We start from the raw sequence: 13,104 nt of genomic DNA, 5'->3' as shown, positions 1-13,104 counted from the left end.
AAGGACAGTCAAGGCAGGAGCGGCCACACGGAGCGGAGCAAAGGCACGGAAAGCAGAGAAGGCAGCTGCGGGTGAAGGGCAATCTTGAGCGTGCCTAGATACGGGGATAAGAACCCAAGAGAACCAGCAGAGGGGGGCGGTTGGGGAGGGCCACACGGCTGTCAGCTGTGACTTACTTTGCAAGGGATCTTGAATTCCTGGCAAGGGATTTGGGGGACTGGCCTCTGGGTGGCCAGTTGTTAGCGGAGATGCTAAAGGTGGGAGCTGTTCAAATCTGATACGTGTTTTGGATGAACTCTTAATAATGTCTAACCAGTGCCTATTCATCAAAAACCTACTACGCTCCCAGCCTGTTACAAGAAAGCCAGCGCCGTAAATAAGTTTCGTGTCTGTCGTGGGTTAAACCGGTAGATCCCCATAGCAGCCCAAAGCCCCAGAGAAGCACTTGTTCACATGCAAGGGAGGTATGAGGTCTCCTGTGTTGATATTTGGTCACTAAGGTCCCAGGGCAACTTTGACCATTTGAGTCTTCGTTAGTAAACTCTCATTATCCCATCGACGTGCCTGAAAGCTGTAAAAATTGTATTTCCTCGACCAGAAGGATTTATGACTGCAAGCTCTGGTTGGTTCAGACCGGCACCTGTTCTCCAGCTCCTCCGCCCCAACCCCCAGCTTTGTGAATGAAAAGGTGTGAAGTGAAAAAGGCCTTCTTCCATACTCAAAGGAAGGTCCCTGTGTAGAGGCAAAGGGCTTCTCCCAAAGAGCACTGGGTTTACAGCATCTTGTATTTATCGTCTCCAGTCCCAGTGCTCACTAACTATGTGAACGTGGACCTTTGGCTTGACTGACTAGAATCCTGGCACCCTCGTTCAAACCAGGAGAGATAATAAGAGCTCCCCTGTGGGGACTCGGGCTGCAAGTTTAAGCTTGTGAGAAGGCCTGTGCCCTCAGAGATGCCCCTAGTCTGTCCGCATGGGGAGTGCTGGGCCATACTGGGGATACAGAGTTCTATCCAAAGCAGAGACAGGGGTGGTTTCATTAGTGTGCATTCTGTCTGTGAGTAAATATATGATTCCCATCAGGTGTTTTCAAATACTGAAGATCTCTTTATAAACCACTTCTGTTCTCCGGACCTCAGGACCCTCTATTGGGAACCTATTGATAACATGACCCCTAATTCCTTCTGGTCCTTTCACGGACAACCTGTTTTTGTATCCTCTGCCGGAGAAGTGCGCAGTGGAATGAATGAATGAATGAGACACAGTCCTTGACGTTCTTGGGGAAATCACGACTGAGGATTGTCAAATCAATTGAACCAGTCCCTGGGTACGTATTTGTATGAAGATTCCCCAAGCCCCTGATCAGATGGATTGGCAGAATATCACCCATGGAAGGGGACAGACAGCTGTCGAGTCACACAAAGGGTGCAGAACAAAGCATATGTTCCACTCAGACAGCTGATTGTGGAGTGCTGAGGAAACCCATCTACTTACCACTCAAGTGTCAGATTTCACCACTGATACTTGTTGCCATAGTGTTTGTTTTAATTTTGTTCCCCCAATTCACGTGCTGTTTGATTTGGTAATTGGCCCACGTATTTCCAGCTGGTAAGCGTCTCCAACGGGCCAAGCAATGGGTTCTTCCTGCAACCCAGCCACGGGATGGCTTTCACCCTCAGGACAAGCGGAGAGGAGAGTCTGGCTCTGACCACCTCCCAGGGAGGGCTGTCCGCTTAGCCACGCCCCCAGCAGGCATGGCCGCTGTATTCATTCATCTGTATTCAGCCCAGCGTGGACGTACGCAGCCCCTCCCTCACCGTAAATATGATATTCAAAGGCTCCCTCTGTTTTCACATCTGCAAGCATCGCTCTTATTTAAATAATGTTCCAACGGCCTCGGGGGCCCGCAGGTCCTAAGCAGAGCAGCACCAGCTTGCCAGGTGCCCCGACCCGTCCCCTGCGGCGGCCCGCGGCCCCCGCTGCTCTGGGCCAAGGTGAAGCTTGAGTTATCAGGCTGAAGCTTGGGCCAGTGTGACTTGTGACATCCTCCACAGAAACCAGGGGCGTCGAATCACGTCCTCTGTCAAGCTGCATTGAGACTCACATCCACCCCGAGCTATCAGCATACCCGAGAAAGTTCCAGAACTGCAGAGGTGAAAACAGACCTCAGGTGCCCGATGTGTGATATGGCATTCTCTGGTAGATCTGCATGTTAATCAGGGAATTCTCTGTTCCTCCCAACAACCGCAATGCCAATGAAAATAATACAATAACAGCAGCAACAAGTATTATTACCGCAGCTGTGTTGGCTTCAGTTACCTGGGAAGCAGAGCTGAGACCAGAGGTTGATTCGGGAGGTGAGGAAACGCTGGTGGGGTGGGAGGAGACTCAGGGAGGGAGAGCCCGGTGCCCATCTCCTGGGGCTGCCTTAGCAAAAGTGACTGCGAGCGGCCGGGAACAGCCGGAGGCTATCCTCTCACACACGCGGAGGCCGGAAGTCTGAAGTCAAGCTGTGGGCAGGGCCGTGCTCCCTCCAAGTCCTCCAAGAAGGATCCTTCCTGCCTCGTCCGGCTTCTGCTGGTCCAGGTGTCCTGGGGCTGTGGCTGCGTCCCTTTAAGCTCTGCTTCCCTAGTTGCACGGCATCTTCCCTCGGAGAAAGGAAGTTCCAAGAAGTCCCCGTGATGAGCAAGGAGCAGAAGTATATTTTCCCCAGAGCCTGATCCCTGAACTAACATCCTAGATCCCCTGGATGCGAAATAAGAAAGTACCGCGGGGCATTCGTCATCCCTGCCTGCTTCTGCTCTGAGACATACTGTCCAGCAATCACAGAGCTGAAGGCTACCCCAGACCACCTGTCTGGATCTTCTGATCTCAGTCATGATGAAAAAAAACCCCAAAGCTGGGCCAGTGGGCCCAAGATTCTGAGCCAGGAGTAGAAGGGCCAGGGACAAGTGTAACAAGAATCCTCTGCGGCTGCCCTGTCTCCTTTCCTGTGCTGGGCTTCGGCGAGTGGGTATCTCAGACTCCAGACAGCTCACGAAATCGCCAGTCCAGCTTTACAGATGAGGAAGCTGATGAGAAACATCACTACATCTGACAGATCCTAGTCACGGGGGAAATGACTATGAGAAAACGTGGCTGCCCATTTGGGGGAAAAATAGTAATGAAGCCATATCCTCTCCTCATCCTTCATATCAAAATAAATTCCATATGGATCATAACAATAATGCAAAAAACTTAGATTAAAATCACCATAAAGGATTTGGGTGAATACGTTCATAATCTTGTGATATGAAAAGCCATTTTAAGTATGTCGACACAGCCAGAAAAGTATTTTAAAGAAATAGTAGTATGGCCAAGAAACACAACAAACAAAGCTTATAGAAAAAATGACATCAGGAGAAAGGTATTTTTAGATAATATTCTTAATGTACCGTGAATGCATTAAAAAGAATAAGTAAAATATTAGTATTCTCAAAAACATGGACAATTCATGGTGAAAGAAAAGAAAAATTAAATAGATCACAGACATATAAAAAGATCTTCGACCCTTCTTCTAATTAAAGAAACACAATTGAAATCCTATACTTTCAGATAAAAGTATTGATATGTTGGAAAATTCAAAACATTGACACAGCCATGAACTGCTGGTACCAGTCTGGGGATGACCTTGAAATACATGCCAGAATCTTAAATAAGCATAACACATGGTCCACTCATTTCAGGGTGTGCATTTATCTATAGGGATCACTGCTTTTTTTTTTTATTTTAAATGTTTACTTATTTTTTATTATGGAGAAAGAGAGTGTGAGTGAGTGAGGGAAGAGCACTGAGAGAGAGAAAGAGGGAGACAGAGAATTCGAAGCAGGCTCCGAGCTGTCAGCTCAGAGCCCGACACAGTGCTCGAACTCACAAACCGTGAGATCACGACCTGAGCCAAGTCAGGCACTTAACCGACTAAGCCACCCAGGAGCCCCCAGAGATCACTGCTTTTTAAAGATTTATGTTCAAGGATATTTACTGTAAAGCTGTTAGAGCAGAAGAAAAGCAAAGAAAAACACAAACAACTGAAATCTCCATCAATAAGTGGTTTAAAAGCTTCTGGTATATTATTTTGAGGGATAGAAGGCAACCAGTAAAAATGCTGGTATAAATCTATATTTATGGAAATGGGACAATGCTCACATGCATTGATTAGGTTAACACTGGAGCTCAAGAAAGCTGGAAGAAAGAGCTGGAAGGATCAGCAGATAGGTAGTTCGTGTTGCTAGGAGAGCGGAGGGAGCCTACCCAGAAGCATATACATAGGAGGGAGGAAAAAAGATGGTCTGGATTAGAATATCAACATTTCAGTGATGGTACAAGGAAAGGGATCCTCAAAAAAACTCAGAAAGATGGCCAGGGAAAAAGAAACAAAACTGGAGAAAGGGTCATCATGGAGGCCAAGGGACTAGATTTTTCTCAAGAAGAGGAAGTTCAACAAAACCAAATGCTGTGAAAAATCAAGTAAAATGAGTACTGACATATTTACGGAGTTTGACACACACACACACACACACACACACACACAATGGCAGTGGTCTGAATAAGCCTGGTTTCATGGCAGGAAGTTAAAGGGCACAGAGAATCCACATTGCAGCAGGTTTAGAAGTTGATGGAGTTGAGAAAATACAGAAAATGTAGACAAACAGTTCAGGAAGTTCAACTGTAAATGAGAGGAGAGCCGCAGAAGGGTGTTTCGTCTGCCTCACTTTTTTTCTTTTAAGAGGATGGAAATCTGAACGTGCTTCAGGGCTGATGGAAGAAGATGTTGAAGAGAAAATAAAATTCCTGGGTAAGTGGGAGGAGGTGGCCCTACACCAGAAGAAAAGGCATCTCCTAAATATAATGGGAGGGGAGGAAAAATATGGGTGGACATCAAAGTAAGTTTTAGGGTTTGTCGTCAGTTTACTTAGGTGGAGACTCTTGGATCTGATCAAGCCAGTCAGCCGAAGGGGGGAAGAAAAGAAAACTCAGATGTTGCAGGAAAATTTAAGGGTCAGACTTAAAAACGGCATTCACCAGTTTCACCTACAATTGCACTAGCCAAAATCCAGTCATTTGCCCAAAAAAGCCACAATGGGAGTACAAATGTTGTCTAGCAGTGTACCCAACAAGAGGAAAGAGACAGATGTTGGTGAGCATTAGTTTTCTCTGCTGAAGGGGAAAACATGTGTTGTTGTAGTTGTTGCATTGGTTTTGTGTTGTGTTCCTAATGGCTGACTCTGTGACTTGAACATGGTAGGTCTTCAAAAAATCTTTGAAAAAGAAAGAAAGGAAGGAGGAGTGTGGGAGAAAAAGAGAGAGAGAGAGAGAGAGAGAGAGAGAGAGAGAGAGAGAGGTGTTTTTTCTAGAACTGAGGCAGATGATTCAGGTATAGATATAGAAGGTAGCTGCTTAACTGGTGTGACTTGAGTTGTGGTCTTCCTATCAAATTCCTGTAACAATGAAAACCCAGTTGTGGCAGTTACCAGCTCTACCCTAAAAACTGAAGACAGCTGATACAAAATCGAAGCCTATCGACAAAGTGCCCTAAGTTCTGTAAAAGTAAGAAGGTGCCAGAAACCAAAAAAGGTAGGTCACAAATGTGCAAATGTTATGATCAGCCCAAGTGTCCTATAGAATTAACAGTTGGTGGCACTGATGTTGATAGCTATACCTTTTATGCCCCTCAAGGTCTCATTTAGCTTTTTCCTTTACTTTCCACCCATCCATCCATTCATTCATGCATTCATCCAATTGTCCAAAAAAAGTGCACCATTCTGAGTTAGTACCAGTGATGGCATTTAGGTTCAAAGAGTTGATTAAGACTATTTTACAGTCTAGTAGGAAGACAAACATGGATACCAACAAGTGCACTAAAGTGGATTCCAGGGGAGGCTAAATGAACCAACTAATTCTATAAGAGGAGTCGGAAAAGTCTTCAAAAAGATTACAACTCTCAAACCAGATCTTGAAAGAGAAGATGGTGTTCACCCGAGGATCTCAAGGACAAGAGAATATGGAGCAAGAAGGAAAGACATTCGAAGCACTAACAGAATTAACAAAGGCATGATGTGGGAACGTGCACAAAACAGCATGGCGCATCGATTGTCCTGCGTGCCATTCTATGTGGCTAGCTACCTGCACGAGGGGGTGTTGGCTCACCACTTCTAGATGTAGGGCTGGTACTCATTCCTCACACTGGCAAAGCAGCCCCAGTTCCCAGGAATCAATGGGAAAAGTGCGTTTCCATCTTGTTGGAAACTTCATAATTCTGAAGGTCATATTTATGTCTTTATTTCAGTGTAACACACTTCATAAAATGACTACAGGTTATATCATCCCTTTCTAACATTTATTTGGAGCTCATCCCATTCTCTCTATATGTGTGGTCTGGCTTTTGTTTTTGTTTTTTAATTTTTCCATTTAGAGAGGGAACAAATCACATCTTGCTCAAAACACTCTGTCTTTAGTATTTCTGTATCTTCAGATTGTCTACAGTGATGTTAATGTAGCACTTTAAAATGCCAGTATGTTTTAAGAGCACAGTATACCTTCGGCTCTTGCAAAAACATCACATTATTCAATGTACACAACTGCAAAAAAGATATGACTCTTATATAATTTACGTGTCCTTGTGGTGTGTTATTAATGTGTGCACTTTATAAGGGTATAATTTTGGAAGCAATTTTCCATAAAATTGTGATAAGTGTTATCTTATAAATTTGAGATAATTTGGCACAATATTCATTTAACCAAATTACCCCACTAATAACATCTCTTCATCTGTAAATACCAGTTCAGACTGACACTACACATTTTCTGGTAAGACCTTGAGGCTTGTAGACTCAGCCAGGTATTGTTGCATACTTAGGGTGAGGAACCAGCTCTGTTCACCTAGGTTGGAACGCACAGCCATATGCTACTTGGCCAACACTAATACTTTGGCATAAAGGCTAAAACTCTAATAACATTTGCTTCTAGGAAGTCATCAAGGCAGGAGTATGTATCAAAATGAATAATGGATTAATGTCAAGGTAACTTACCATCATGTGCTGACTCGGCTTTTTGGTATCGGTTCTGTGGCTTTGGACAAGATCTTACATGTCAATAATCTTCAGATTCTTCATTGATTATATGAAGATAATGGGACTTGACTGGATCGAAAAGGTTTCTTAGAGCATAAAATCAATGATCTCTGATTTACTTTAGTACTTAATTACATGTTACTCTATCCTGTGTGTTTTTAAAGTCCATCACAGCTCTACAAATTTACTTCAAAGTCATCCAAGCCATGGCACAGATCATCCATTCGTTCATTTTATAAAGCAGTTTAGAAAGATTAGTAGCTAGGACTGAGGAGTCCCAGAGGCCTGTCTTTAGGCCCCATCTCCACCACTTACTGGCTCTGTGTTCCTGAAAAATTTACTTCTCCTCCGTACAGGTTGCTTTGGGTATGTTACACAGTCTCCCTGACCCTGAATTTGAGTTTCTTCATCTGTAAAGTGGAAATGATAATGCCTCTCTTCATAAGGAGATAGTGAAGAGGCTAAGGGAATGCCAGTGAGGGCGGCGGCACAGTGAAATGTAGTTCATAACCAAATGTAGTTCATGACCAAACATGAAAAATACTGAGGAAGGACAGATCTTAGGGAAAATCCACTCTCTCTTCCTAAACCCAGCCTAGCATGCAGGGGAAGACAAGCATTCCTCGTGCTGCTAGTTACCATGAATGAAGAATCACTCTCTATCTCCCATCACAGTGCACTAGAAGCACTAGCCAAACACTTCTTGAATTAAACTGAAACCACGTTCTCATTTTATTTAAAACTATGCAGCAAAAACGGAACAGGAAGATGAACGCCATCATTATACCCAATGCTACCTTGTATTCCGGGAAGGCAGAAGCATGCCACAGAGTTCTGCTCAACCACAAAGCCACCTAGAAGTAGCAAATGCAAGAGGCCATTCAGGAGGAATCTTAGAACGAGGTGGTGGGCAGGTGGGAGGGCTTGGCAGGGCTTCCAAAGACCTTGAAGCCAGGCTGGGACAGGATGAATGGCCTTGGTGGTTAGGAACAAAGGCATTACTGTGCTAATTCTCTTTGTGACGTTGAGGGTAAATGTCCTTGTCCCTAGAGTCTACAGGCATGACAGATCATAACTAATGGGCCAACTGCTCTCCCTGGCCCAGGCTGCACTGACACCTGGCCTGCATCTTTCAACGATGAGTGAGGTGTGGGGATAAAACACATTTTGCTAAGCTGTGTCCATTACCAAGTAAATCATGGCGTATCATGGTTAGGCAGATATCGCGAGTTCTAGCCTCCACGACTAAATTTCTGTGCATATTGAACCTTTCATTGACAGCGAAATCTCACACACACACACACACACACACACACACACACACCTTTAATCCAGTCATTCATCATGTATTCATTAAATATTGTCTGACGGCTGACTACGCCAGGAGGAGAGAGTGATAAGACACAACATTGTCTTCTGAGAGCTTAAAGCTGCCACGGTCAGCAGGCCTCACTGGTGTTTCCTTAGCACCTTCTCCTAAATCCACACTTCCCTTCCTAGTCCTAGTGACAACTGAAGTAGGGTAGGGGCACTTATCCAAACTCTCCTGAAAAGAAAAGGGTCTCCCCAATAAAGAAATCTGGGTCTCCAGAGAGGCCAGTGCTAGCCGGCTACCAATTAGCCAACGAAAACGTCTCAGAGTTTTGCCACCACCAGGCAGCTAAGAAGAGGGTAAAACAGCATAAATTATTAGGCTCACGGCACCAAAGGGGACCCAGCCTAGACCGTTGTGTATCAGTACAAACCTGTCCTTAGTAGCAGGTCAAAATTGTTTTCACTGGGGTCTGAAACTACTTCTTTTTTTTTTTTTTTTAATTTTTTTTTTCAACGTTTATTTATTTTTGGGACAGAGAGAGACAGAGCATGAACGGGGGAGGGGCAGAGAGAGAGGGAGACACAGAATCGGAAACAGGCTCCAGGCTCTGAGCCATCAGCCCAGAGCCTGACGCGGGGCTCGAACTCACGGACCGCGAGATCGTGACCTGGCCGAAGTCGGACGCTTAACCGACTGCGCCACCCAGGCGCCCCTGAAACTACTTCTAAGAGCCTTTCCCCGTTCAACTTTTGGTATAGGCTGGGCATCGGGTAGTGTTTTATTACAAAGAAGAACTTGAATTTGTTTCCCCAAAATAGGTATGTGGAACGGTTGAATCTCAACTCTCTGTTTACTTAACTCCTGCATAATCCTCATGTGAAATGCTTCCAAACTCTAAGGATGGAGTTAGCTGTAGAGTTAGCAAATGTTCAGAAAGAAGCCACTTTTCTTTTTAACGCTTATTTATTTTGAGAGAGAGAGCATGCATGAGTGGGGGAGGGACAGAGAGAGGGCAAGCGGGGGTAGGGAGCAGCAAGAGAGGGAGAGCGAATCCCGAGTATGCTCTGTGCTGTCAGCACAGAGCCCAATGTGGACTCCATCTCATGAACTATGAGATCATGACCTGAGCTGAAATCAAGAGTCGGGACGTTCAACGCGCTGAGCCACAGGCACCCTTGAAAGAAGCCAACTTTTGGGGCGCCTGGGTGGCGCAGTCGGTTAAGCGTCCGACTTCAGCCAGGTCACGATCTCGCGGTCTGTGAGTTCGAGCCCCGCGTAGGGCTCTGGGCTGATGGCTCAGAGCCTGGAGCCTGTTTCTGATTCTGTGTCTCCCTCTCTCTCTGCCCCTCCCCCGTTCATGCTCTGTCTCTCTCTGTCCCAAAAATAAATAAACGTTGAAAAAAAAAATTTAAAAAAAAAAAAGAAAAAAGAAAGAAGCCAACTTTTACGCTACTCTACACCTGGCCTTCCAAGACAAAAAATAAACATTTAAGACAGGACTGTTGGACAGAGGAAACTGCAATCCATGAGAACAACACAAAAACAAGTTACAAGAGACAAACAATTCGGGTGAGGATACATGTGGCCCTCAGTTGTGTGGCCCCCGCTAAGGGCGGCTGAGTTAGGGCAAGCTGGGAGTGGCTAGAGATGGCCGAGGTAGGGAGGATCGCCTTCGGAATGTGGTGCGCATGTATTCCTACTCAGAAAGCCCCTCTGAGCCCCTATGGGGGCCTCTGCACTCGGAAGCAGATGAAAATACAGAGCTAGCTGACCCAGACCTGGGCACGCGCTGTGAAACCACAGAAACTCCACGGAAGTTCCAGAGAGGAACCTTTTAGTTCCACCTCGGCAGAAGGGAGCGTTCACGTGGATACAAAAACCACGCTTCTCTAAAAGTTTGCAAATCCCCACTTAATTCTCACCCTTTTACAGCTGTGGCAACACGGTGGTAATGTCACAGGAATGTTGAGAAGTCGCACACAAATGCAACAATTACTACAGCTTGGAGACTAGTCATACAAAGTCGCGAAACCTGGCAATACATTTGTGTGTAGCTGACGGTGACCTGACAGCCAAATTTCCAACAAGCTTCAGAAAGAATTTTCACCACCCATGACGCCAGCCGACTAGCCAAGGCTGTCTTGGGTGTCAAAGGGTTCGGGCAATGTGGATGGCAATCGAAGCTCTGAAGTAAGATCCTCAGAGGTTGGTCAAATTCTGAAATGCTTAGCTACGCTTCATCCAGGGAATGCTGTATTTTCAGACTGGTGCAGAGAGCTTCAGTGCTATATTTTTAAAATGTGTTTCAATGCTACAAACCCATATTGAGCATATATTGTGCCAGGCACTCTGCAAGACACAAAAATATAGACATAAATAAACTGTATTTCCTGCTCTTAATGAGGACCTAGTCTGACAAGAAAAACATAAGCAAGTAAGTACAAGGGATGTGACAAGTATTGTGAAAGAATTACATAAAAGAAGCTAAATGTTTTACAGGCACCATTTATATCATCATCACTGCAGAACAAAACTACAAACCTATTAAGTTGTCATGGAACCATTTGACCACAGTTTCCTCCTTGATCATAAAACCATAAAATATTTGTATAGCAGAACACAGCTTTAATACAGTATCAGCTACATCAATTTTCACAATCCCTAAAGTAATCCTTTATGTCTGGTGTCATAACACCCTTCTAAGAGTAAATAAATTGAGGTTCAAAAAATGAAGCCAAGACCCAAAACTAAGAAGTCTCTAATTAAATAACTGGCCTAGAACCTTGGACCTCAAACCACATGCTCTTCTCAAAACAACCTATGGTTCTATCATAGCTGTAATTCCTCAATGTATAACCAATCACATAAGTAATTACATTAAATGTAAATGGCCTAAACCTGCTAATTAAAGATGGAGATTGTCAGATTGGATTAAAAATAAAATAAAACCAAAAAGCTAAGCCTAAATATCTCCTTTTAATAATGGGTTAAAGGGGCACCTGGCTGGCTCAGTCAGAAAATCATTGGACTCTTGATCTCAGGGTTGTGGGTTTGAGCCCCGTGTTGGGTGTGGAAAGGATTTAAAAAAAATAATAAACTTAAAAAAAATAATATATTGAAGAGATGAGGAGACCAAGGACGTGGGGAAAAAAATGTTCCCATCCTTAATTCAAGAAAAATAGGGGTGCCTGGGTGGCTCAGTCAGTGAAGTGTCTGATTTTGGCTCAGGTCATGATTTCGCAGTTTGTGAGTTCGAATCCCACAATGGGCTCTGTGCTGACAGCTCAGAGCCTGGAGCCTGCCTTGAATTTTGTGTCTCCTTCTCTCTCTGCCCCTCCTCTGACTCGTACTCTGTCTCAGTCTCTCTAAAAAGTAAATAAACATTAAAAAAAATAAAGAAAAAGAAAAGACAGTAACCTGTAAGATCACAATATTTCCTGAACACATAAGAGACCAGAGGTCTCGGTACAACTAAGAAATTCAAAACACAGGCAAAGATGGGAACTGGAAGGGAGGTGGATGTGAGCAATGGCTTCTTGGAGTGGATGTAACTGAAGATGCACTACCAGAGGCTATGGAATCCCTGGGTGTCCCAACCTCAGGGGGTTCACACCGAGTTCCACTTCCTCTCTGTGGACCTCAGTAGGTGCTTACAAGAGCAGTGCGGAGGGGAAGGGGGAAAAAAAAGAGAGGGAGGCAAACCAGAAGAGACTCTTAAATACAGAGAACAAACTGAAGGTTGCTGGAGGGGAGGTAGGTGGGGGGTGGACTAAATGAGTGATGGGCATTAAGGAGGACACCTGTGATGAGCGCTGGGTGTTATGCCTAAGTGATGAATCACTAGGTTGTACTTCTGAAGCCACTACCACACTATAGGTTAACTAACTAGAATTTAAATAAAAACTTAAAATAACAACAACAACAAAACACCACTGTGGAAGGGCAGGAACGTGAGGAAGCCCCCTGGGCAGGTGTGTGTGGGGGGGAGTGAGGGGATGGCAGCAGCAGGAGGCCATAAAGCTCCACTCAGACCTTGCCCCCACCACTCCATCTACTTTAGGGAATACGAGACTTAAGACACTAGAGGAAAGAAAGACAGCAAACCTGATTGCTCCAAGGCCCCAGGTGAAACCCACTGCAACTTTGGCAAAGGAAGAGGAGAAAACATATTCTACCCCCAGAGAGGGCGTATCAGAGACTGTCCTGGGCTGGGAAAATTAGACATCCCCTGCAGGTGGGAGGACACAGTTGTTCCCTGAGAGGGCCACCCTGGGAACTAGGGGCACGGGATCTGCCCGAGATGCAGGCTGAACCAGGACAACAGAAGATTGTCACTGGGTGGGGGTGAGGGTGCACAGGGAGAGTCTCTCCAAGGCAGGAGCACGAAGGAAAAGCTTAAGGCTAATGGTGAAACAGCAGAGAAAAGGCACCAGGCAAATGAAGCCCAAGGTCACGCTAGAGGAGCTGGAATCCTGTGACCTGAGGCACCAAGGACAAAGACAGCAGCAACAAATCCCGCTCTCACAAATTCCCCGCTAAATTGACTCGCATCCCTTTGCTGGAGGCCTAGCAAAAGAAAAGGCATTCTGCTAACACGACAGTTGCCAAATGTGAGGTGTTCAATAATAAGCCTACATTTTTAGGATGATTCCTGCAACATACTCCCAATACATTTTAGGGT

The sequence above is a fragment of the Lynx canadensis genome, chromosome A3 (assembly GCF_007474595.2).
Source record: "Lynx canadensis isolate LIC74 chromosome A3, mLynCan4.pri.v2, whole genome shotgun sequence".
Lineage (NCBI taxonomy): Eukaryota > Metazoa > Chordata > Mammalia > Carnivora > Felidae > Lynx > Lynx canadensis.
The sequence above is the reverse complement of the archived record's forward strand: the minus strand, read 5'-3'. Positions refer to the sequence as shown.